The sequence below is a fragment of the Anopheles gambiae genome, chromosome 2 (assembly GCF_943734735.2).
Source record: "Anopheles gambiae chromosome 2, idAnoGambNW_F1_1, whole genome shotgun sequence".
Taxonomy (NCBI): Eukaryota; Metazoa; Arthropoda; class Insecta; order Diptera; family Culicidae; genus Anopheles; species Anopheles gambiae.
The window spans coordinates 12,785,325-12,812,000 of NC_064601.1; the positions used below are offsets into that span (position 1 = coordinate 12,785,325).

The 26,676-nt window shown below is 49.5% G+C and overlaps 1 protein-coding gene across 5 annotated transcripts in view; it reads right to left on the reverse strand.

Moving 5' to 3' along the window:
* The window catches only part of LOC1281146 (mucin-2), a 39,154-nt gene extending 12,706 nt beyond the window's left edge, over nt 1–26,448 (reverse strand). For 3 of the 5 annotated variants that reach the window (XM_061644450.1, XM_061644449.1, XM_061644446.1), the window contains exons 1-3: nt 26,338–26,448; nt 25,151–25,316; nt 14,121–14,184 (exon numbers count right to left, since the gene is read on the reverse strand). The gene's annotated coding sequence lies outside the window, so the exon portion shown is untranslated. The remainder of the gene's footprint in view (nt 1–14,120; nt 14,185–25,150; nt 25,317–26,337) is intronic. The other 2 variants (XM_061644447.1, XM_321085.5) reach the window with 2 other exon arrangements.
* Between the last annotated feature and the right edge of the window lie 228 nt (nt 26,449–26,676).

A 26,676-nucleotide genomic window follows, 5' to 3' on the forward strand; every position in this document is an offset into this window, starting at 1 on the left:
GTGTGTGTGTGTATTTGTGACTGGCTTTGGAGCATTGGAGGTGCTCCAAGGGTGGTTTTGAAGGGGCACGGGCACCCTCAGGCCTGATGTGGATATACAGGGCTAAAAACTCGTTTACGGTATCTGATGCCTAGGTGCAGCGCTGTCGAGAAAGGAGGGAGTGGTGTGCGCACTCTAACAAACACACACACACACACCCTCGGTGACCAAATCGAGCCGACCTGCGGAATGCGGTCAGTAGTAAAATAGATCAGGAAATAATGGCGACACACAGCGCTAGGTTTGATTTCGTTCGACTATCGAACAGCAGCAGCAGCACCAGCAGCTGTGTTACGGTTCTGTGCATTCTGAAGGACAGAGCACAGAGTCCCACGTTTCGGGGGTGGACTTGGGGTTATGTTTTATGATAGAAAATTGGATTTTAGGTTCCTACCCAACTAGACAAAACATTTTACCCTGACCAAGACCAAGTCAGCCAGCGGGCTGTGTAACCAGAGCCGTTGGCATCTGTGCTGGAGGTACACAAGCGATTCGAGATCTCGTGCTATTAGCCTCCTAGATCTGGTAGCACTAGTCGTTTCTTCCTCATGCAACACGTGCTGCGTGAACGGGGGATTGACGATGTTTGACAGGTGTGCGCACACGGGGTACGTCAATACACATCACCCGATCACCCGTCGTCGTCACGTTGGCTGTTGCTGCTGCTGCCGGCGATGACAGTTACAGTTGTAGTTGGCGGTGAAAGCGCCGGTTGTACGCATCGGATAAAAACCGGCGAGTGAGTCTGGATTTCCTGTTCCTGACGAAAAACTGGTTCGTGATCACGCTGAAAGTGAAATAGTAAGAGCTACCCTACCACAGCGTACTGCTGCGCGCTCATTACGAACCGAGGCGCAGGTGATGTAATGCAGACTCTGTTATCTCTCACTGCGTGCCTACAAGTACGCGTGTGCACCGTACGTACTGGCGAGCACGAAATCGTTTCATCAAGTAAAAGGACGAACGTTTTTGCTCTCTTAATGATTTCTCTTGCAATTTACTCAACGCGAAGTACCTCTGAACTGGAAATCACTGGACATATATACACTACACATTAACCACTCACAAGAACCTTCACCAACGATACAAGATGCCCACCTCAAGCGGTATCCATTTTATGAGGTACTTTCAAACAAAATACCCGATTCTAACACCACCGCTGGCGGCTGTTGGGAACTCTGTTGCTTTGCGTTTCTGGTGAGGTCTTCTACCCGCACAACAGGTTTTGCTGGAGAATCACATGCAGGACCAGGAACTTGGCACTAAAACTCAGCGACGCAAACAAACGAATGCTCAATGCCGACGATATTGGGTTGTTGTATTGTTTTCTGCTGCGAGAGCCTCGCACTCGGTTCACTTTCACTTGACACCGACGCTTGTTGTTTGGATTTTGCGTCCGAACCACCGCGCGTACAATAAAGCAGCGTACCGTTCCACCGCACTGCTTCCGTCTTCGATGTGAACGTTTCCCTTTTTAGAAGATCGGTTGCTTTAAACGCCTTTCGTTAAGAACGGAATAATAGCGCTCTGCTGAAGGCTGAAGCTACCCTCTTTATTTCTTGCTTTACTTCCTACTGGTTCAACTCTCGTGCTCTCGGTGTGTGCTCTGTCAGCCGTATCGTCGTAACCCTTGGCTCGCCCGATGGACTTGGAACTCGAAGCAGAGAGTTTGGACTTAAATATATCGCTCGACGACGATCACCCTTACCACAACAAAGTTATGATGGCGAGGACATCTGACTGTGGCGTACTACTAGCACTAGCAGCAAGTAGATCTGCTCCGTGCGAATGTTTCCGTTCGACTGGTGACCGGTGGGAGTTCTGGAGCGCGCGCTCTAGCCAAGTCGCGCACGCAGCAAGACTGAGACCGTAAAACCCAGACCGCCTTAAGATGGACGGAAATGGACGGAAATGTCGGTGCCATAATTTGCAAGCGACTGTCCGTCCGACCGTGCCGGCCGGTTTGAAGGAACGTGTGCGCCTGTCATTAGGCAGCCGATCCCTATCGTGTGCGTGTGTGTGTTTGTGTGCGTTTTTGGTGGCATCCGTCCACCGTTTTTTTTCTCTGCAGCCAGCGTCCTTTATGGGCGGTGTGTCGTTAAACCAGTGGCGGCAAAAACGAGATGGCATGCAGGCGGGGATGCGTCGGGACAGACGTCTGTGCCTATGCTCGGTCGGGCGACAGTGGTTCTAATCGCCGGCGAATGATCGTCGAAAGAGGTAAATGTACACATGACTCATGCGATCTGACTGCTTGCCGTGTGTGTGTTGGTGTGTGCTTACAGAATAATATGCAAACGTTGTTCTTTTGCAGCTTAAAAGGCGGAAGATCGGGGGGAAGGGGACCCTAATGAATGTGTTTGTTATTGCACGCCACACCACGCCGAAAGGCTCACTGCACTGCAGGCTGCAGCATTAATGGTGAATGGTGCACCGACTCGCAAAAGGCAACTGAAACGATGTGTCCGGGGAGGTATCAATTGCTGCAGATGGCAATAAAACCTGCCCATAAAACTGCTGGTGTAGACGGCTCTCTTCTGGCCAACATTCAGCGAGGCGGCATTGACTTCAGCGCACATTATAACTCGTCCAGCGTAATGATGCAGCGTTTTACCGCACACCGAAACGCATAGGGCGATGCGATAACGTGCTGTTTGTCTCCCCCGGTGAGTCCCGTGCGTGGCCCTGAGGGGCATTGCTGTGTCGGTGGCTCACGCGAGAGAAGGTGCATCCCCATGCATGGGGCCAAACAATTGTCTAGTTGTTGGCGAAAACTTTCCCGCACGTCCATGTTTTTTTTAATGGGAAGTGAAGTAATTGTAGGCTCCCTCGGTGTGTTCTGCTGGACGGATGACGGAAGACGGTGGGTCTAGGTCATTGGAGTAGGCAAGGTGGGCAAGGTGTAGTAGTAGCTGCGGGCCAGGGCGCTCCGACATGGGAGAATAGAACAGATTTAAATTGCATTAACGTAGCTTTTGGTGGAGGAGCCTGCTTACCAGCTAACACAGACAGGCATCGGATGATAGAAGACGCAAGACACCGATACCCGGGTGGGCCATCCAGTACACGTACGAGGTGTGAGAATTGTATTGTTCTAGCGATAAAATATGGTAGTTAGCGGTACCTACTTATGCTACGATCAGCGAACGCGGAGATGTGTTATACGCTAGCCCTAGGAGGAGGTACATATTAATGTCGTAAATACTCACTGCGGAGCAACTGTATAACTTGCTCCCAGGGGGGAAGATCATCAGTGGAGGTGTTGTAAAATCCAAACTCCACTTTCGTAGCCCACTCTTAAGGTCAAACTTAAGCCCTACCCCCCCCCCTGTGTTCATGGACCAGTGCTCCATTCTTTTCCCGTGTCAAGACTAAACCCAGATCCGGTTGATGGGCAACTTAACGCGTCCATTCATTCGTCGCGACGTTGCCTTCAAACGTCAAGATGTGCACACTGCTCTCTGACCTAAACCTTGTAAGAATGCATAAACACAAGTCGCGCTCGGTGGAACGACGTTCCGCGTCATATGCTTCCGTCTCTCAGCAAACGGGAAGTTCCTCCGATTCCGGCTCCGTTGGTGGTGGTGGTGGCGTTTGTTTGTCGATCGATAAAATATGGTCCAAAATCAACAAACTTCGCCAATGTTTTCATTTCTGAGTCGAGCCGTTGAGCACGTTTGAAGCGTTTTTCGCTTGCCTGGGGAGCTAATGTTTGACATGGCCGGCCAGGGTTGCTCGATATGGACAGTTGTTGCTTGTTTGTTGGTTGATCGAAAACGGTCAAAACTGTTTGGGGGAAGCGCGCGTCTTGTTGGTGCCTTGCCGATGACTAAGTAATGAGAGAGGAGTTCGTAGAATATACGTACCCAAGTACCCAAGCGAGCCAGATGTGTTTGGCGATGATTAGGCCGAGCTGTTGTTTTACTGATGAAGTGTAAAGTGGCAGTTACTTGCAAATGGTCTACTCCACACCAAGCCTAGCTCACGAAACTCACGGCTAAGGTTAGTTGGGGCTTTGTTTTTCGCTTGCTCTACCAACGGTTTGGAAGCTTTCCATCCAAACGGATGCACAATACAATACAGCACAGCGCAACTAGCAGGAGGAGGAGGAAAGGCCTACACATCCGAAGCTGCAGATGAGCGCAGATGGTGGTAAACGTTGCGAATCTGTCACTTCTTTTCTAACCCGCGTACCGTATGTCCAAACCGAAATGGGTGTGTGAACCCGTTCGTCTCCTCATCGCCCGGAGGTCACAGCTTTGGAGCGGAGGTGCCGGTGGGCGTGCAAGGTTAGACGAGATTTCAAAGCTCTCAGGCTAGGCGGGTGCATTCCGAACGCCAGCAGCAGCTGGGCTTGGTGGCTGTTTGTGTTTGTGTTGTTTCGTGTTTTTTTTCGATTCTTTCTGCAGTGGAAAACTTGTTTTGCTGCTATGCCTTCGAATGTGGACAAAAGGTGTCTACTGCGCGCTCTTTTTTGAGTCAGCCCTCTGTTGCAGTTACAAGAATCGTTTGCATTTCCTAACGGAATGAAGCTTGACTTTCCACCAAACGGTTGGGATGTGCATGAATAATTGAGATGATTTACTACGAATATGGAACCGTTGGAATGCTGAAACGAGGAGAGAAACTTGGTGTTGGTTGTACAACCATCCTCCCGCCAGATGCCATAAACCCTTCCCCCGTCCGAAGCACCGATATGTATGAGGTATGTGTCAACGTCAAGACACTTCCCTCGATCTCTCCAGGTCCGGGTCCAGGTCTTGCGAGATGACGGGGGTTTTGCTTACACGCGCTCGTTCCGCTTTAGAATGTCAATAAATCACGCCATTCTGTCGCCAACGGTCCGCGGCTCAGCTCACGGTGCCGGCGAAGTTGGGTTTGTTGGGTGGGTTTGTTTGGTACGTTTCTGAATCATGCACCCCCCGAACGCACTCAACCATGGAACCGGAAGTTTGCGTGAGAGAGCAACCGAAAAAATAACGCTAGCAATCGATGCTTGATCATGCACAGGTTGCGCGTTTGCGGTGCCCGGCCTTACCCTTTGACACACGGGGGGGTTTTGGGTCACCTTATGGGTAGAATGCTACCAAACCGATCGGATGGCTATTGGCAGCCACTGCCAAGAGGGGGTTTGTTACCTCAGAGTGGGTCGCTTGATCGGAAGGTTATGTGATTGATGAACTGACCTACTCAGTACAGGACGGACGGTTGCGCTTCGATTCGTGTGTACGGAGGAATTGAGAAGGGAAGCTCAACTTTGGGGCTGTTTGCATACGCGCAGAGCGGGTGATGATGATGATGATGCGCTTGTTTGACGTAGTTGACGGTCCGAAGCTGCGCGTAGAATGGGATGGAACCGATCAGCTCTGGCAGGCGCGGGAGCAGCAGAGCCCATCTAAAGAAGATTGCTACCTACCGTCGTTGTGCGCAGCACGAAGAGATGGAACGCCGATTTGTAATTGTACAATTCTGAAATGAAGTGCTTTACTTGCTGCTGCCCGCCGCGAAGGAAATTGGACCATTTGGTGAGGATGAATCGATTTGAAAATGGTTCGATGTTCGTTTGGTAGCTGCGTTTTAGTGGTCTGTAATTTTGCACTCAACCTGAGCTCAAGGTGAGTTCTTTCCTCAAAAAATAGATGACTCCCGCGTACTACACGTCGTGCAGGGTTTTCACAACAAAATGTTCAGAACGAAGCTGAAGTACCAAACTCCCAAAACAGTTCGAGGGAATTACAAAAGGTATGTTGCAATTGATGCAAAAGTAAATGGTACGCTCACCTGATCAAATAACACGCTTTAGGCGTCATCACGCGCCCGTCATTTAAAAGCATAATTTGTTATACACCTTGAAGGGGTTGGGGGTACGGATTGCAGGGTTTTACTGCGGTCTACTGGTTGGTATTTTATTTTAATGTTATCACCCGCCCGACCTTGATCGTCATTTGAATGTTACAGTCCTCGGCGCTAGCGAGTGTGAGCGCGTGTTGAATGATTTATGAAGCGCCGTTCGAGTGGTGAAACGGAAAGTATCTCTCCCTGTGCTCCCTGTGCTGATTGCCATGGGTGTGGGGGCGAATCGCGGGATTGCGTGGGGATCGCGGCATTGCGGCAACAAAACGGCCAGAACGTGCCCCGGTTTTGGGTGACACGGAGACACCACGGCGCAGAAAGTGGTGCACTGCGAGCGCAAGTGGTCGTTGTGCATTCTGCGTTGCGTCTGGAAGACATTTTGCATGCAAAAAGGCATCCATTACACACACACACACACACTCAAGCTGACCATGGGTCAGCGGCACTCGTTCGTGAAGGTTTTGCCGGCTAGGGAAGACAGAGAGTAAACTCGAGAAGTCATCAAGCGGCGGCCACTCCTGGGCTGGGTCGTGTTATCCCGCGGGAAGGAACAATTGTAGGAGCGCACTGGGCGGGACGGGCACGACGGGCAAACGCGGGGGTGTAATGAGCGTCTGAGTTGATTTACTTTTCCCAGAGGCTGTTCGTCTTGACTGCGGGACGACGCGACCGTTGATGCAAACCAAACCGTCGCGTCTCGCTGCGGTTTTGCATTTTGCAGCACGCCATTGCTCACGCCATTGCGCGGGGCGTGATTGAATGTTTGGCGTGCAATTGTAGCCTGGCATCTTTTCCATTTGTCCCGCGGCTCAAGTGTCACACACACATACACAAAGGGGGTTGGGTTTTGAGGGATCGAGGGAAGCAAGACTAGCTCGAGAGTGGATGAATGTGACGTGGCAGACGTACACTGATTGAAATTATAATCATCTCATTAGATCGTATTGACTGATTGTAGCTGATTGTGATCGCTGCCCCAGCTGGGAGGACAAATATAGGGAATTATTTTCAAAGGCTTAAAACGAAACGTGTCTTAAGATCACTTAACAGGTTAACGGATCGCGTGATCGACGGAAGTCATTAATCTTCATAATGATAAACAACAGAAAAAGGGAGATGTAAATTGGACACACTCAGCACAGTCAATCGAAAGGATACTCGCAACGGCCGCTAAGATGAAGCTTAATTAAAGGTTTCCAGGGGCGGGAACACCCCCTTCCCCCTCCTCCCTCGGCAAAGTTACAAAAACCAAGGGATCGAACCAACTTCCAACAGTTGTCATTATTTAATTTATTTAAATCGTTTTCATTTGAAGGATACCGGATCGCGCTCGGGGACGTTGATGGACGTGAGAGCTGTGCGTGATCGTGCGTGCGTGTGTGTGTGTGTGTGGGAACAAGCATGTAGCATTGAGCTTGTACGGAATATTGATTTGCCTACCTTACAAGTGCAGCTGAACCAATGGTCCAGCTTTAAGTGGATGACTGGCGCAATCGTTCCTGATTCTGGTTGGCGGTAGGCACCCGTGCGCTCCTTAATCCGTCAAGATAGTCCAAGAGAGGACGTACCTACACTAGAACTCTAAAGGCACTTGTGTGTTGCAAGAAAAATAGCTTCCTCGGAGGTGAATGGAGCTACGACTCTACGACAAAAAACCGCGTTCATGCCCTCGGTGCCGGTCGCGCCCGTGGTTGAGTGTCGAGTGCTTGGGGTGAGTGCACTGGCCTGGCAGCAATACCTTCCCAGAGTGAAGGTGATCCCCACTTCTCGCCGACTGGTTTTGCAGACATCTTTCGGTGCGTTACCTTTACCGTCTCTCTAATCGATCAACTTTAGCACCGGATTCGTCGCTGTCGTTGTGCAGTGTAGATCCACCGAACGCAACCGTTGCGTCACGCCGATCGGTCGGTTTCGCGTGGAGGCTGACTTGGCGGCAGTACAATAAGCATTCGTCAGCAGTGTTGTGTCGTGTTACAAGTTGATGCTTTTTTTTGTACTTCCAACGCGATCGTAGCACGCTCCGGATCGCGGCAGACAAACATAAAAGGGCAACGGCGTGTGCAAGCGACGAACCCACCCCATGCTCGCGGGTAGTCAACAGTCCCAAACACTCCCATCGCAAGACACAACCACACACATAGAGGTTGCTAGTGTGCCAGTGTGCAACCTTTCATCAAATTCTTTACAAAGCAATCCGCAACGGAGTGAAGAATCGCAAACTGGGCCTCCCTATTAATGTTTGATGATGGAAGCCGTAAATGTGGGTGAAATCCGACCAAGCTTCGTTGCTACTTTCCTTGAGCGAACAATCTTTCCAAGCGAAGGCTTCTTCACTGTTGCGAAGGTGCCCAAAATGCTTTCGGATGGGCTTGAAAAGTCTCGCTCCCTCCCTCCCCCCCCCCCCTCCACTGCTCCGGAGATAGGTTATTAGCATTTTTGATTTGGAGGCCTTTGTCGCTTTGTCTGTGTGATGAACCATCAAAGCGATGCACCAGCCAAGACGCTCCAGCATATTTCAAAGCCACTGGGTCAACGAGCATAACCGGCAGTTGTGGGTGAGTTTGGCACTGTGCGGTTGGGCGAGATTAGCGTGCGTAAATTTGTGCACCATTCGTTTTGGGGCGCTTTTCGCGCCGAGCGAAGCGCGTGCCGTTGGTGCGCGTGGGATGAACTACATTTCCGTTTCGCCCGTTTCGCGCTTTCCTTCCGGGTGGGGTTGCTTGGTTGCTTGTTAGAAAAATTAGTGCGAAAATAATTCATTCTTCCGGCACACGATTGTTCTCAGACCGATAGCCGGTAACGGTATTCGGCAATAATCCAAATCAGATCTCGCCGAGCACTCTGGTGCGATAATAAGGTGGGTGAAGGGTTTCTTTTTGTTCGTATATAAGGGAAACGAGTATGAGGAAGAAGTGGGAGATGTGTGCTTTCACTACTACAAACAATGTCTGTAAAAGTTGTAAATGTTGTGTGTAAAATCCAGCTAGCCTGGATTAAAATATAAAGCCGTAGCTGGATAAAATCTGAGTTTTTGTTGTTAAATAAGCCAAAGAGGATTAACTTTTTCCGTGCCATTGATCATGTAGCTTATGTAGTGGTCGTACAATATACGATGATCATCGGGCACATCTTAACGTTTGCAATCTTTTTTCGCACTAGCAAGGATTTAATAACTTCGAGGATTATTAAATGTTAATTGTTAAATGGTCTTACATTTAAGACCATTCTATTCCATAAAAACTTCCTTTCCAAAGCCTCAACTTGCGAGTCCCGAGCCACGGGGGTGACCTAACGGCCACTGTTTTCGTTAAAGTCTTGCCGCCGTGAAGCACCGTTTCTGGCTGAACGGTTCCCTGGCCGGGTGGAATGCGTCCACCCACGGATGTTTTTCCTCGCTCGCCGTTCAGTGTTTCGCACGTCCAAAATGCATAAAGTGCTACCACTGTTTGTCACCGGAGCTCTACCACCATCAACACAAACCAAGCAAATGGAAACGGAGCAGAACCGCAGCACGTACCACTGTCGACGCCTGTCTTTGGCGTGCTGTTTGCTCCGCTACTCCCCCCCCTCCCCCAGCGCATTCTTCAAGGGCAAAGTGCGCAGCAAAGTTAGGTGACACTTTGCTAGGCAATTCGGGCTATGACATAAGCGGTTCTTTTCATTCACGGTGTTGCATTAGAGGAGGAAAAAAGGGAAGTAACAACAGCAGCAAAAAAAGCGGAACCAAAACAAAAAACCTCGAACGTGTTTGTGTTGCGTGGCTGATGAGGGAGGGCTTACTGATTACTGGGCGAGTGAGTGTGTGCGGAAAGTGTGCTGGAGTGCGAATTAGTTTGCACCGAACAAAACCCGAGCCCCAGCTTATGATGTAAGTTCACCCGACCTCTTACCGCGTCGGGCGCGGGAGAGAGAGTGTTAACAGCCAACGAGCAAATTCGCGACGGGGATGCATTTATGTAAAGCAGGCAGGCAGTGATTTGCAGCAATGAGTGTGGCGAGAAATTAAACACAAAAACCAAACCCTCCCAACTGAGCGCCCAAATCGGCCCAACGGTAAACAACGGCGAGGGGAAGCTGGGAGGAGATTGCGCGAGATAGATGTTGCCACCATCGATGGGTGGTGCACAATGTTATCTCGTTGCAGAGAGCATATGTGTAAACACACACAGAAACACCCGGGAGAGGTGGCGGCGGGCCCAAACCGGACTGAAAAGCCATTCTTCTCTGCACAAACACGCCGTGACGCTTGCAGCTGACCGATTTTCCACACAAACCGTAAAGGGGCAGGGCTGAATAGGAGTACCAGAAGGTACTGATATGTCTATGGCGCTTCGTTCCCTCTCTCGCTCTCTGTGTCTCTCGTTGTTTCCTCTTGTTTTCCTAACCCTCTTTAGTGATTCAGATAGAGCCCGCAAAAACAGGGGATGATGATGCGTAATAAGCCGCGTTGCTTTTTTTGTGTGTGCATTGCTTTTAACCCCCCTTATGCTCCCCTCGGGACTGCCATCACAATAGAGGAAAAACGGTTTAAAATTGCATTGCGATCGCGCAATCGCATCGTAACGCCGAGCTCCACGGTTCATTTTCGCAAATATGATAATTTCTTTATTGCAGAGAGAAAAAAACCCAACATCGGAATGCGCGTGATTTGCACCCGGGTAAATATGACTGGAAACTTTCCTCCCAATCCTCCACCTCTTCTTCGTATGCATGTCGGAGATGCATCAGATGAGGCAAAAGCTCGCCGAGGAAGCGACAGGCAGACAAATTAAAGTGACGCGTGCCGCTGCCATACCGCTGCGCACACACTCCGTGTGTTAGTGTGTCTAATCGCACACCGAGGGAGGGGGGTTGAACTTATCTTTTCTTTCGACTAGTCATCGCCCCATCAGCAACTTCTTGCCTCGGTGTATGCAAACAGGCGCACTGTGAGCTTTTAATTGCTGGGCGGCGCGAGAAAGGAAGGAGGAGTAGCTAGCGCCACCGACTGCTTGCCATCAATCGCAGTTTCTTTGCAGTAGCAAAGCAAAGAAAAAAAAAGGTCGATCGATCGATCAGATCGAACCAATCTCTTGGTCTTGGTGGCATAATCGATGCCGCCGTCAGCTGCGTTGCACCGAGAATTGAAGCGCGCCCGGCGCACGGTTTTGCTGTACCCACACGTTACCCGGAGTAACGTGTTACGTTACCGGATCGATAATGGATGCAATCGTGGGGGAAGGAGATGTTTTCGTTTTGTTTTTGCAGATTTTTTTGCAGCGAGATTCAGTGTGAAGTAATGGGTGTATGGTAATGATATAGATTACGTCGAATTATCCCAAATCAATCAATGATTGGTGTGCTGGGTGGAGAATAATTAGTTTCGTGATTTATCTAATTATTTATTTAACACTTTAGGGAAAAGGAAATCGTTAAATATATTGATGAAATCAATCTTCACAAAAATAGAAACGGGTACGACACGATATTGGGTAATTTTGAAGTGCCTTTCACAGTCGCTCCTTAACAGCAGATTATGATTGATTGCAAGTGTGAAATATTTCAGTGAGCGTTTATTCTTCCCAACACTATTAAAAGCTTAAAAAAATGTATCCCTCGCTCTGTATCCATCGGGCGGCAATAAACTTGCTGTCGCTGATGCCTGGCGGACACACCCGAGGGCCGGTACCGAAACGTGAACCGTTCGCCTATCGGTATGGCGAGATTTAATTAGCCTGCTAACGGATGATGTCGCCACGCACGTTGCACCTATTGCCATCTATGTAGTATACCGTCCATGACCACACACACATAGACACACACGAACGCGCGTAGAAACGTACGCAAGATGAAAGTAAAAGTGAACTAACTCCTACGGGTTTGCAAAAGCACGGCACGGTCGTACAAGTCTCCCAAGCAAGGAGAGCAACTTTACCAGCAACTACTGCAGCGCTCTCGTTGCAAATGGTTTGCGGTTGGTGCGGGCGGGAGGGACAGTGGTGGTTTGGTGGTTTAGCGCAGTTGAATTTCCACCCGTAGGCAGTACCGCCACGCCTTAGGCGCCCTCAAGCAAACCTTTTACACTCTACGTGGTGGTACCCGGGGGGCCATGTGTCAAACACTCACACTCGCGTCTCCGTACAGGTCGGTTGCAATTGTCACACGTCTGGCCCGAAATAATGTCTCGCCGGTGTTCGTCGTGGCTTGTTGTTCTCTTTCTTTTTTTTTTGGCACGAGCGCGAATCCCATTAGCAGCCGCTAACGGCTGGACGCGCAGTCGGGTAATTACCATGGGCGTTGTAATTGAATTAGCGACAGCATCTCAACGCTGTCGTTCTCTGTCCCGACCGATCGTTTGCCTGGCACATTGTCTGCTATCACCCCGTGATGTGATGGTGAGGTCGAGAAAATGACAACGACGGGCGAAGCAAAGAGTAACGCTCTCTACGTTCGCTTCACCAGGTGACACCGGGTGATCCGTTTCATAATTTATAAGCTCTCGGCCCCACCCCTGCAGGGGATTTGTAATTAAAACAATTAAAAACCATCGGTATCATCCTGGGAACGGTTCGGCTCGTGCCGCAAACGGAGTCTGACCGAACGTTCGGTGTAGGAGAAGCGGTAAAGTAGCAACGGTTTTTTGGTTGCTGTTGTTGTTGTTGTTGTTGGGAGGCAAGCAAGGCGAATCTGCTCAGTCAGGTGGATATTAAGAAGTTATCTATCTAACGCATCACAACGGTAACGACTGTGTGTTTGGTGGGGACGATGTCACCGATGCATCTTTGTGTGGCCCGTTGCGCTAATGCGCGCCGGCAAGGGTGACGCTGCTATCTGTTTGACAAATTGTGGCCCAGGGTGGCTGGTACAAGCCTCTGGTACCCATTTATTATACCAACCCATTGAGTAATGTGAAGCGTTATCTTCCCACTTGAAAAGGTAATCTTTTATCAACCCTTTGCTTAAGCACACGCAACGCGCGTAAGGGAGAAGATAGAAAAGAATCGCCCGCAGGAATAAAGCGCATTAAAAACGAAAGACTTCAATGCCTGGGATTGCCGTCGCGCAGCGCAGAAGACAGCAAGCGACGAACCCTCTCCGCTCTGGGTCGCTTCTCGTGATCGTGGCCGTTCGGGGTCGAGGAATGCATTCGCGAATTCGCAGAAAATCGTCGTACAGCGACGGAACGTTCAGGCCAGATCGTGCCCATTACTCAGCTCAAGGACACGTCGCCGCCGCAGGTAGAAACATGATCCTGGGACACGGCGTAAATTGACGCGAGACGGGAGATGCCGTGCCTCAGCGGGACTAATCTCCGGTGTAAATTGAACGCCGTTGCGTTTTCCGCAGGATTAGCTCGTCCGTGCGGTAGCCATCCTGCGGGAACAGCTCGTTCGATAAGTTATGATCCCCTTCCTGAAGCGTCCAGAAAATGCGTCGGCTAATAAGCTGCACATGGGGAGATGGCACACTTCTCGGAAACCAGCACGGAAGGGATGTATCGGACCTAACCGTGCAAACAGGAATGATGGAATAGTGGGAGAAAGAAGAACAAAATAAACATTGCTAAAAATGCGCTCCCCCCCCAAAAAAAACGAGCACAACCGAACGACTTGCGACAAGGCCACGCAACACGCAGGCCGGGGCGAGTGCGTTGTGTGTGTGTTTCGTTCCCATAATCTTGCCTTAGTCATCAGCTTCGTTACGGCTCACGTGATTGGAATTCGAGACGAATTTCGAACAGTCTGCAATACACTGGATGCGATTTGTGTGTTTTTTTGTTGTTTCTTTTTCGTTTTTGGGGATTGTGTGCTAGACATAACGAGAACGAACACGGGAGGAAGAAGCAGCCAAACCCCCGGCGCTGGCCTCTCTAACGCAACGTGTTGTCCGGCCGTCCGGAGTGCCGGGCCGCCGCGCCAGCATTACATCATCATCGTACCGAGCCCCAGACGGGGTATTATTGACGAGCTCGGTTGTGTACGCAGCCATTTGAATAGAAGTGTTGATTTATTGAAGAAATCCGTGAAGGCATCGGAAGAGCCTCAGCCCCGCCCAGGTCCTGCGCGCGTTTGCCGATCGGCTCGATAAAGGTAGAATAATATTATTGCGTTCGTTCTGAGGCGAATTAATTTTTGCCGTTCGGTGTCCAATGTTCGAATGGCCACCGTGCGCCGCGGGTTTGCTGCGTTCCTTTCTCTGGCGGAGGTACGGAGAGTACGAGCGTTTATTCTAACGGCGGTGGTACTTACGGAATATTTTAACCCAACGAGCAGGGAATCATGCTGCGATGGCAGAAGTCATCGAATGGAAGGGCTGGGGGGAAAATGGGGAAAGAGAACGAAATAAATTAGTCTGATGGGCGCTGCATGTAAAGTGGCGATGGCAGGGTGGTATTTCTCTAATGAGAAATTGTTCCCTCAGCATAAGCGATTGTGAATGAATTGCTATTTAATTAGATATTATGTTTTTCTCCGCTGTAATTGCACGTTTTTTTATGGTTTGCTTAAGTGCGCTAACCTTCACACAATTTGATTATAATTTTGCTAAAATTCTGCAACTAAATGAGCAGCATTATGGAAATAGATTCCGGCAGGAGATTCCAAGTATTTGTAATTCTTATACAACAAAGCATAGATTTTATAACCCTGACTAAATGGAAACGTACATCCAGAACACGACTGCTTACTCCCGTTTACCGTAAGCCTCTTGAAGCTGGTTTGTTTCCCCCAATCTATACACCAACATCAATATTTCTCAAACCGAATTTCACCAAATCTCTCAGCACCAGCGCGAGAGTGACGCGAAGATAAACAAAGAAGAAGGTCATCCTCATTGGTGATGCAATGGCAGCGCGACGGCAGACGCATCTGCCGTTTGCGTTCCTAACATACCGATTAAAACCCAACCAAACAGCCAGCCAACCGGCCAGGAATGTCAACGTTTCTCCCCAAACGATCTGTCCCTCACCTTTTGACACCCGAGACAACCAACCCGAAGTGCGGGGAGTGCGTATTCGGAACATCGGAACATCAAAATCTTAACGGAAAACTTGTTTGGTGTGTTTGAGTGTGTATGTGTGTTTATTTTGAACTATTGGCACCCACTCAACCCACAACGGCCAATCTGAACCCGACGGCGGTGGGCAGCAGGATCGTGTACGGTACGGTGCAAAATGTTATCCGACGTTGATTTGTTTCTATCTCTCGGGCTCTATGGTGTTCGGGGTTTCGTGCCTTGCTCACTGTCTTAGAAAGCACACCAGTTTGTGAGGTATAGAGCACACACACACACACACACGGCCGTACGATCCACGATCGCATGGAAGCGTCATCGATCCGCAATCGCGTCTTCTCGCTGTCCCGTTGCCGGTCGTCGATATTGATGATCATAATCACCCCAAACATGGGACCAAGGGAGAATTGAGTGGGAGTGTGGAAGGGACAAGGGATTGGCTCATTTGAATACTGCCACCATCGTACACACAAACGCGCGCGCGCGTGTGCATACTGTCCCATCCCAGTTGAACGGTTTTCCACTTTCCGTACACACACCGAACGGCACTCCCAGCTGCCGACAGTGCGTTTACCTCATCCGCGGCAGGCATTTTTATGATTCGCGTCCCTTAGCTTTTACCCCTTTCTCCGCTGTATCACACACACATACACACACTTCCGGCCGGTCCAAAGTGTACCCCGTTGGATGGAGGGGTTGAGGACGGCTAACTGTAAATTGAGCATAGGTTGAAACGAACGAAACGGCCGGAGGATCGCCTCTTGCTTAGCAGTAACATAAAAATGCCTTCTAATTCTGATTCATATAAAGGTCACAGACCGCCCCGTCGCACCCGCCCCCACCCAAGCACGTTCGTTGATCGGTAGCTCTCTCGACCCGATCGACCGGGCGAAAAGAACAAAAATCCCTTACTCATGCTGATCGATTCCGTTGCCCTGGTTGCGCTGGTGCGATCCCTCGATCTCGCGATGAACTCTATTCCTGGACATGTAGAATAGCGGCAAAAGGGGGTATGGTTATGGGGTGGTGGGTAGGGCACGTGCAATGAACGCCCGATCCGCTGGTTATGCCTGCCGTTTCGCAAAAAAGTGTTTGCGATTCAATAATGGATTGGTTATTAAATTAAACAAAACGAAGAAAAGCTTCTAAAGCACGGTGCGCCAAACTGAGCTGATACTGTACGCCCTCTGCCAGGGGCCACTGATCGTGTAGTGCCAACTCATCCTTCGTCGAGTTCATTCTAAAAAACACTGGAAATGGTTCATTCATGCACGGTGTAAGATGGTGTGGTCTAGTTTTTGGTGAAAATTGGCGCTTTCCTTCGATGGAGGGTGGTGCAAAATCCAATCGCACTCTCGTGTGTAGCAGTGCGAAGGGCAGTACAGTTAGCCGATGAGCCTTTTGTGCAATTGGGAGGCTGCTGTTTCAGCGATCCTCCCGCCTGGTGGGATTGCACAGCTCACGGAGTCGTCCGATCGTTTTCTGCTCAGCGATTCTTATTGCACAAAAACAAAACGAAAAAATAGCGCAAAATGATGAGCTGAAATCGGTTGCTCGTTTGGACAGTTTCATGCCCCAAACCGGTACAACTGATTACATTTTAACGGAAACTGTTCAGCTCGCCTTTATTTGTCGGCTTTTTTGTTTTCATTTAGGAAAGCGAACAACAGTTTTTAGTGTTTTTTGTTGTGCCTTGTCGTGGATGTTTGCTTCTAGAATGTCGTCGAATGAGTACACCGATGCTGAAGTTATGAGCCGCGCTCGCCTGTGTCGATAGAAGAGACTCATTAAAAATCACTTCCCTGCTAGATAGGCCTCTCTCTCTCTCTCTCTCTCTCTCTCTCTCTCTCTCTCTCTCTCTTCTGCCCATTCTGGAGGTGAGAATGCGATTCTTCTTCTGCGCCCAGTCGAGATCGGTTCGGTAGAAGATATCTTTGGATAGTAATAAAAAAAGGTGCGAGAGACAAACACTCGAGGCTAGGCAGCAAAAAAAAACAGTCTCTTTTCTAGGATGGTGTTTGTGCTCCTCAAAATGGCTGAACGACCTTCAGACCGGTTGGCAGGTTGGCGCTTTATGCAGATTCTGGTCTCAGTTTCAACCGCAAAACCCCGGTCGTGTCATCGCGAATGTTCGAATTTGTGAGTTTGAGGCGTTTAGTGCGAAACTTCTCTCGTGAGATTACAACCGGGCAAAACCTACCCAAGGGATGGGAATGTTTTTCTCAGGTGAAAGACACACGTACGGAGCAAAAATCCCCACGTGATCTTCCCAACGCTCTAGGAGAGGAGAATTTCCAAGCTGAGCTGCGTATCTCACCTACGCCATGTTACGCTTAATTTGAATATTCAATGTACTATGACTCCCCTCCACTATGATTAAAACTGGCGCGGATGGCGAGACTGTCGCGAAGGAATCTCGTATGGTGGGCGGCATTGGTACGCGTGAGTAAGTGGACCTTACCGCGCGTGTGTGTGTGTTTTGGTAAACCGGACCACTTTGGTCGGTCGGCTGGAAATCCTTGCCGGAGGAGAATCGAATCGTCATCGGGGCCGGCAAAAACGTTATTGATTCGTTGTGCAATCGGTGGCGTGCGTTACGTTGTGCATGGTTGATCAGCCCGGTTTGGATTGTTGTTTGGGTTTGATTGAACAAAACAGGTGGATGGATAAGTTTCCGCGGTTTTTCTCTCTCACACAGGAGCATTAGAAGGTGTTTTTGTGCTGTATTACGTATTACTCATGAACTTTTTTAGGGCTTAGAATTGGACCGAACGTCAGAATCGTGGGTTTTTTGTTCTGGATTTACCAATACAGGGCAGTATTACGTATCAAAAATCCCCATTGCTGCATGTTATTTGATACCCTATGGGATGTATTGTCATTCAAAACTGTAGGCCCCATCCTATATTAATGGATTTTCCATTTGACGAAGGTTCAGATTCCAATCAGATCGACTGATCTTCAATTTCCAACAAGATAAAGCATGTTTTTAAGTTAAACACGTGTCGAACGATGTCAAAATATGTCACCAACGATCATTCCATCCACTTCCATCTTGTCGGCTCTCCTTCTAATTGAATCGACGGACACATTGAGCACAGCACACACACAGATCAACTATGGCCGCACATTCCTCAAACCTTATCGACGCGTTGCACCACAACGCCGACAGTCGGAGTGGAGTGAAATATGGCGAGCAAAAGCCGTACAACCTGCAGGCGCTGCAGCTAGAGCGCAAGTTACAGTCGCGACTTGTTCTACCGCCGCGTTCCTGGCGCCCGATTGTGCAACGAAAGTCGGGAACGGGCGCCCGCCACCCACCTTGCCGTAATTGATACGGTTTTCGCTTTCCACCAGGGCAGGTGAAACCTGTCCGCGACACTAACTTGCCACTGCCACCATTTATCCTACCCACCTAATAAGCGTGAAGCGTGCTGCCGCAAAAGGAAACGCTCCTGCCCCTTAGGCAAGGGCGATGTGTAGGCCCTTAGGGGTCTCTCTTTCGCGCGCGAGCAGCTCGTTTTGCTGGAGGTGATTCCAAGGGGAGTGTTGTGTGTGTGCTCATGCTATATTCTCGAGCAATTTTGGCCATTTTTAGCGAGCGCACTTTACAGCCTGTTGCACGACGGTTGCTTACGGTTAATTAGGGTACACCGGAATGTGGTGACACGTGGTGACCACGCTACCGGGGCGCCAGCTGTTGAGCGGCTGCTGTGGGTGTGATTTGGGTTGCCCGGTAAGTCGAGTCGGGTTTTTAAAGTAACTTGTTGTGGCTTTTAATTTCCAATTTCAACACATCGCGTAATGCGCGCAACCTTGCCGCAACGTTCGGGAGAGCGGATTCGCGCGCAGCGCTGGGACAAGATAAATGAGATGCACAGCCACACAGCGTCGTCCGGTGTGTTCGCAGCATCTAAGACACGCTGTGCGGGGTTAATGCGATCATAACACTGGCACTGGAGGCTACCCCCCGCGGGGGGGTCTATTTTCACTCGATTTGACATATGCTGATGATGGTTGATGAGCCTTTTCGAAAGCAATTAGAGTGTCGTGATAGCTAGCGTTAGAGCGCTGCTGCCGAGTTACGCTTGTCCGGGTTGTCCGGGGAGATGACAAATAGGCTCACTGCACTCTTACATTGCTCGTAAGGAAAGTTGATGTTAGGTGGGTTTACTGTACTGCTTCATAACGGATGCTGTCGCGGATGCTTGATGGATCCTGTAAGCTGCGATGAGCGAATGTTGCAACTGCTTAGCTAATATGTCTATGAACTGAGAGGGTAGGTCGAGAGAGATCACCTGAAGATTGTTTGAGCGTTGTACGAAAGCGAACGTTTATGCTATTCCTGAGGTACTATTATTAATCAAAAGCGTTAAAAAACTACTGCGAGTAGCATGAAGTCGTTTGAAGAAGTGAGCAATGGCACGCGACTAATCGAGCAGTACCCGCCATCTGTTGGTATTTTTAAAAGAAATATGCTCTGTTGGCGGTTAAATGTATGTCAAACTGGCGTATGATACGCATGTTTATTTGAAGAATCCTTATGTAATATTCAATTTGTCCGATGATTTTATCTGTTAATGTATATAAAAAAAAAACAAAAATGTTGGAATGCTTTCCTGCTTTTGCTTGCATTTTATAGCCTCCAACCTCCAACATTGTCAACATAACACAGTGCACACGAGTGGGGTCATGAAGGTTCGTCATGCAATCAGCACGATCAATAATGCATTCCACCATGTTTCGCAACACATCATTCATACACACACACACACACACACCACAACAGCCGATCGCACATCGGATCGATCGCTGGCTGTCGGCTCATCAGCATAACTGCATCAGGACAGCATTGCGCCCGTGCCCAATGCTGCATCTTGGCTCAGGGCCACTCTCAACCAGCCTTCCGAACCGAACCCCACTCCCCTCCCCCCATTTCCCCCGATCCTCTACAACGGCAGGTTGGCAATGGCAGGCCTGCCACTGGGTTGACATTATTGGCGTGCAGTTTTTGCAATGCATTTTCGTTCCCCCTCACCGGCTCCGGCCGGGAGTTTTTCAACAGGTTTGTGATGGCAAAGGATCATGTTTTTATTGTTGTTGTTGTTGTTTTCTTTTTTCTGCCCTCCCCCCGGGTCGGGTAGCCTTGGCCCGAAAGCACTCCCCCCCCGATACGGTTGCGGTAGTGAGCTAATTGAATTTAACTGTTAAAGTCAACCGCCGCAACCGGGCATTGGTTTTTTTTGTGCCTCTGTTCTTACTATTTACTTTATTCGCCGTTAACTACCCTGGAGAGGTGGCTTGCTGAAGGACGTTTATTAACTTTTGCGCGAAGCTTGTATCGTTGAATCGAAACCGGCGGAAAGCAAAGCAAAGCCAGAGGAATTGTGCCGAGCTGTAAGCCACTGCGCCACACTGTGGCCCGGCCCGCGGTGTGCGCAATAAATGTGCGAAATTGTTATTACCCCGTTTTTTTTTGTTAAATTGAAACTGAAAGCTCACGCGGAAACGACGAACCTCACTTCGGATCGGCTTAAATCTTGAAAAACGGCACATTTATGGGGCGTCAAAATAAAAGCGCGGCACCATAAACGCTTCCTTTGTATGGAGGAAATATTTGCCTTTGTTTTGTGTTTTTGGAAAATTAACGAGAAAAATATAATTTTAAAATGCTTTTTATGCTCCCAAAATCCGTCCTGCGACAGGTGAAATGATACCTGAAACTGTTAAACTGGATGCTGAAGCCCCAATGTATGACACCGAATGAGTCAATAAACTCACCCATCATGCCGATAATTTACTGTCCCCATAATCATTCGAACGCGAATGTCGTGTTTCATCTTGCGCTTGGAGCAGTTTTCGGGTTTTCATGCGAGGGGTTTTGTTGGTACCGTGGAGGGGGGAGGGGAGGAAATTCGAGAAGTGATTGTGTGCACCGGAATTTCGGTGGCCCATCTGGACGAACTTTCGCTTTCCTCTGGACGCAACACAGCCACACCGACGGAACTGGATGGATGGAACTTTCTTTCGGGTGGTGTTCGGTCTGGTGTTTTATTTCTTCTTGCCTTGCCCGGTTCTCTCTCTCTCCGCCTGTCCAGACTTCTTGTCCCTGTCACTTTGGGCCCGGCAGCGGGAACAGATCCGTGGGCAGCAAGAGACATGGCTTTAGTTTTACTTGCCGTTTGTTTGGCATTGTGTTTTACGTACGGTACAGGTTTTCTTTGCTTCAGGGGTCACATGTGCGTGTGTGTGTGTGAGATGGTGAGTGCTTTCGGGAGATAACGCTAATTGTACAAACAACTTTGTTTTCTATCAAACGTGATAATGGGAATGCCCACGAGAGTCGGGTTAACGTAGAAAGAGCGGAACAGAGCGTAAAACAACCACTGGGAGCAAATAAAGCGAAAGCCAGCGTTGTGACAGTTTGTGTGATATGCAAACCGAACCAAAGGTGTATGCTGCCTGCTCAAATTTCGTCCTCCCCTGGCCGAAGGGTGAAAATCGATTCGTGCTGCTGCTGCCGCTGCTGCGTGAGATGCGCTTTTGCGGCGGCGGCAGAAGCAGGGTCGTTTGCCCAAGGAAATCGAACCGAACCGAGGCTGGCAGACAGACGGAGCAGCCGGGTGCAACGCTTTTGGCGGTAAGGCTTCGGTGTGTTGCACCTTTCGCTCGGCCGAAAGTCTCGCACCTTTCCCCCGGCAACAGAGGGCAGGCAAAGGCGCAGGGGGCAGTGAAATGGGGAACTTTCGCTTTCTGTCCAACGACGATTATGCGCCGGCCGGCGGGAGGGAAAAAAATGGTAGCAATTGCTCACAAAGCCCGGCCAAGAAGATCAATCAAACGGAAACGGTGTGTAGCAAAAGCAAAAGGATGCAAATCGGTTGCGGCTCGGGAAGGACACGTGAAGGTCACATTTTCTATTTTCTACCCAAAGGAAGGCTCCCAGCGTGAGTGTGTTACGGAGGATGGGGCAAATGTTTGCCACGGTGGGTGGTGGGTGTATCGCGCGCACGGCGCTGTAATTAATTATTTGCGTTAAAGAGCACGTGAGCAGGGGTGGGAGGGGAGGACTGTCGTCGCCGGCATCGTCTTGATAGCACTTAGCCATGTTTGGCTGCCGGATGGAAATGTGATAAACGGGTGAGCTAATATTGAAATGATTTGTCGATTCACGGACTCCTTACATGGGGCGGTAGGTGGGACCGGTTCGATCGGACCAGGCCAATGGAAAGGGGAGAGAGGAGGGGGAGATGCATGATTGCAAGTCAAATGGGTGATGAAAGTTTCTGAAGTTTTCTGAAGGTTAGATCGCACGGTAAATGATTTCTGTTATTGTATCGGGTTCGTCGCCTGCTGTCATAGTTGTGAAATCTCAAGTTCTTCATATTACAATTGGGTTGTCTTGTAGCCCAATTAGAAACCATTTATTTACAATGAATGTAGAATTATATATTAAACGCACACTAACATCAATGAATAGCAAAAAAAAACACAAAATTTGGTTCGAATTTAAATCTAAATGACATCGCCCCATCATTCCTACACGTCACGGAACGATTCCAAATTTAAATAACTTCTCGATCCACTTGCAGATCTCGATCGCGTGCCAGGAAACGGCCATCACCTCCGAGCACTGTTTGCACGCTTTATTTGAAAGACGATTTTTGACACAACACTGTTCAAACCGCACGATACGCGCTTTGCGATACACGCAAACAAACACCGCTTTGGTCCACCGCCAAGGGGACCGTTCACTCGTCCGTGGTGGAACTAATTAATCTGTGTTCTAAGCACAGCATAAGCCAGTTTCTGCTAGAGGGCATCCCCTTTCCTGCCCAAGAAAAAACTGAAAGGGTTTTGTTTTTGGAAGTCACCGTCACAGTGCGTTTAATCCTACCTTCCTACCTGCCTGCGTACCACTAATGACGATCAAGGCAAGTCGATGGGGCCCACCGAAAAATATGATCGATGCGCTTCATATGCGTGCGTGTTTTTGTCGTTGTTTGTGTCGCTTCGATCGGGGTTCCGGTTCGTAGGAAATTGGATCGGATCGGCCGAGTAGGAAGTCGAACCGAAAGATCGAACCCGGAAGAGGACCTTTCGGCAAGGTTTGAGTTTTAGGTTAGGTTTGAGTCGTTGATGATTACAAGATTACAATCACAATGATGGAATGTTGAAATTGACACGCGGCTGTATCACACCCGGTTGCGATGCGAAGTAATGGAATGCTTGGTGTTCGTGTTTTGGAATGATTGTTTAACAACATATCAATCAGTGGTACGATCGCGCATGAAAATGAAACCAAGATACGGTAGCAATCACTTATTGGGCTCCCTCCTGCTCATCATGACCCGCCGATGAAGAAGGAGATGAAGCGGCGTGTGTGTTTATTGTATACATTTTCCGGCCACTTGCACACATCGGGCGTGTTGACCCGGAATCTTCACGTCTTGACACGGAAGATTGCCCAGCCGGCTCAAGGACGGCGCTCGCGGTATTACGCGCTTATCGTCGGACCGTTTACCGTCCACTGGCCAAATGTGTGTGTGTGTGCGCGCGCTGATGACACACTGGGAGAGTGTTTCATTTCACTTTTAGACTGGTGCCAATAAAGCACCCCGAGAGCAATCGAACCAGCAAAGGTAGCAGAGAGGGGGAAGCGCAACTGGGGCAGCTGCTACATAAATAATGCATCGCGCATTGCTCCCATTGCATCGCACATTTCTCACCGGACCGATTCGGAAACAGCCCCGCTTCGGCAGAGGGTCACGAGGTTTCGTGGGCCAACTCCCACGGATTGCCCTTTTTTTTGTCTCGCTTTCGAGAAGCGTGTGCGTGTGCTACGCAATTGATTACAGGCTGGCTACAGCTTCGTTCGTCTGATCTGAGCGTCCGCGAGCCCAAGATAGCGCCACCAAAAGCCATCATTAGGCCGCGTTGAGCAAGTAGTGTTGCTGTGTGGTGTGGTTAATGTTATTTTTTAGTTGGCACCTTCGTTCGCCGTTTTGTGTGTGTTTACTCTTTATACTTCGTTGCTTGTCTGTGACCCAACCCGGTGTGGATCACGGTTTCCCAAACGGCAGTGTGAAAAATAAACCCCCCCAGACACAGTGTTATCATGTGCATGCGATGCACCGCTTGCGACATAGATGCGTTGTTTGTTTTTTGTGTGTGTTTGTGTCACTAATCATCGATCGTTCGGCAATGCGGCCGATTACGCCAGCGCCTGTTGGAACAGTTTGTCGCGCGTTTTACGCAAAATGCTCGTTTGCAGCGGCGGTGGATCGTTAAGACCACAGTTCGACCTGAAGATGTGCACCCGGATGAGAGGAATGGAAAGGAAGAAAGGCTCGATTAGTGGCTTTTGCGGCCGGAGAAAGTTACCAACGAAGGCATACGGTTGCATAATTGTTGTGTCGGCGTTGCAGCTGTGAGTTGCATTTGTGCTTGCACGGCGCTTTACGGGACGATCTTAATTGAACGAGATTGAGCCAGGAGCAAGTGAACCATGCAAGCGAGCCGTCGTTTCATTTTGGGTTGAGACACGGGGCATCCGATTGAGCCTGTCTGGAGGGATGGCTTTATTGAACTGCCGCTTGTCAGTAAAGTTCAATTTCGAGCTGCCCGTGCTTTTGTGCCCGTGAGAAAACGGAACCGATGCGATCGAGTGTTTGGCGATGGTTGTGTTGCCGTTGTTGTCGGGCCGACCTTTCCCAAATAGATGCGAGCAGGCAGGACAAGCTTTTAAGCGCTTATTTATGTTTGCCACGACAACCATCAACACTGGATCGAGCGACGTGCTGCGTTCTTGAAAGTTAAAATGTTTGATTTATTGTGCGAAAAACAACAGAAAAGTATCCTACGGCCGGTCGTAAATGTGTTCTTGAAGGTATTTATATTCGTGTGTGTGTGTGTGTGTGTGTACATAGAAGGGGAACTGTTGTCATAAGCGGTCGAGTTCCTTTCCAAATTCAAAAGCTTTGGCGCTGACTCACTCGTTGTGTCACGGGGTTCGTCGCTTGTGCGGGCGCATGGGAGCAGATTAAATCTTTCTCGTTTCTATACTTGTGATTCGGGAGGGGATTTGTTGTTTTTTTTTTTAATACTTTACTGTACTGTCTGTCACTGGTAGCATAAGTTAAGATTTTAGCTGACCCCATTTTTTCGGCTGTGTGCGGTGTGCACTTGCGTAGGTAGATGCAGTATGGGTGAAGCAATGTACTTTACAAAAATATGAAAAGCAGACAAAGGCGTGCGTATTTCTTACCCGTTCGCTGCTGTCGCTGCGTTTCGAATGGAGTAAAACGCCAATCGATGTGGCTGTATGCGTTCTTTCAAATGTCTCACAGTCTCACTTGCGATGCGCACGGTTTGATGTAACCAGTTTAACGTTACTGTCACTGACACTTTACTGTATAATTTTCGCTTACTGCCTGTAGGAATGTAACACACAAAAAAAAAGAACTTTTGTTTCTGTATTCGTCACGGACACGAAAAATCACTTCCACCACACAGTGGTCACCAAGTGTTTGCGGCGCGTATTCGCACTCAGAAGGCAGAAGGGGCAACAGTTTTCTTTCGCACCGCTTTATCGCGCACAAGCTACGCGCGCCGTTCGGGTTTGTTTCGGCCAACAATTACCATCCTGCGAGCCGTGAGCCGCGGGTCACAAGATGGAAACGGTCGCGAACACCGCCGCCGGTATGGTTGTGTTGGTGCGCGAAGGAGTTGGTGCGCGAAACGGCGAACAAAGCGTAGAACGAACACGACTTCGCATTCGACTCGAAGGGAAAGGGGTAGGAAAGGTAGAAGAAGCAATAATTCGCGAAGAAGCAAGATTCAAAGATTGGGGCGATGCTGTACCAGCAGCATACGGGTGAGGAAATATACAAATCATGGCATTTATGAATTTTGGAACATTTCGTTTTTTTTTTCTCTCCCCCCGGCACGTTGAAATGTAAAGGAAGGAGAACAAACAAATTGGCAGATCATGAAATTTGACACCTTTGGGAATGTTGCAAATTAGCAAACGTGTGAACACGATCTAATTCTGGTAGCGGGGTGCGGATAGCGGATTTAGAAATTAGAACAGATAAGAGAAAGCAAAGCCTGATGTAGCTTTTTTTCGACAAACGTTTCGATAACCAATTCTTCACTCCTGATTGCGGTCGATCACACTTTTTTTGTCACATGCCGATGTACCACAGGGTTGTTGAGCTTTTTGCTTAACTTCACCCCACACCTACACACGAGCTGGGCTTACAAATACAGAGACTCCGCGGAGGCTGTGTGACACTTGACACTCACATTCGGTGGAAGGGAAAGGGAGGAAAGAAAACCCATGCACCCCTGGTACACGACAGCATTCACCGCCGTTCACTGCAAATTCGACCCCCGGCGTGGGAAGCCAACACACAAACCGGTTGTGTGGTGGATGGGACGGATCCCTCCTACCTTAGGTTGCTACGGGACACACTTTAACGTGGGGGGCTGCAGGTTCACCAGCCAAACGCTCCGTGCGCTGCGAGCTCTGAAACGCTACTAAGCAGCGATCGCCAACCGTGCCGGGTCCGAAGCCTGCCCGCTCGCTTGCTGCTCAGCTGCGTGCGCGAATCCAACGCAAACCAACGAACGGTGCTGCGCAGACGGGCTATGCGCGCAGCTTCATAGCACGTGTGCCCGCTCGGTTGCATGTTTGCGTGAACGCGGAAAAGGCAATGCGACACCCCGGGCCCAACTGGGGAGGTGTTGCGGTGTGCGGTTTGCGAAACGGAATGGGAAGGCAGTTTGGCA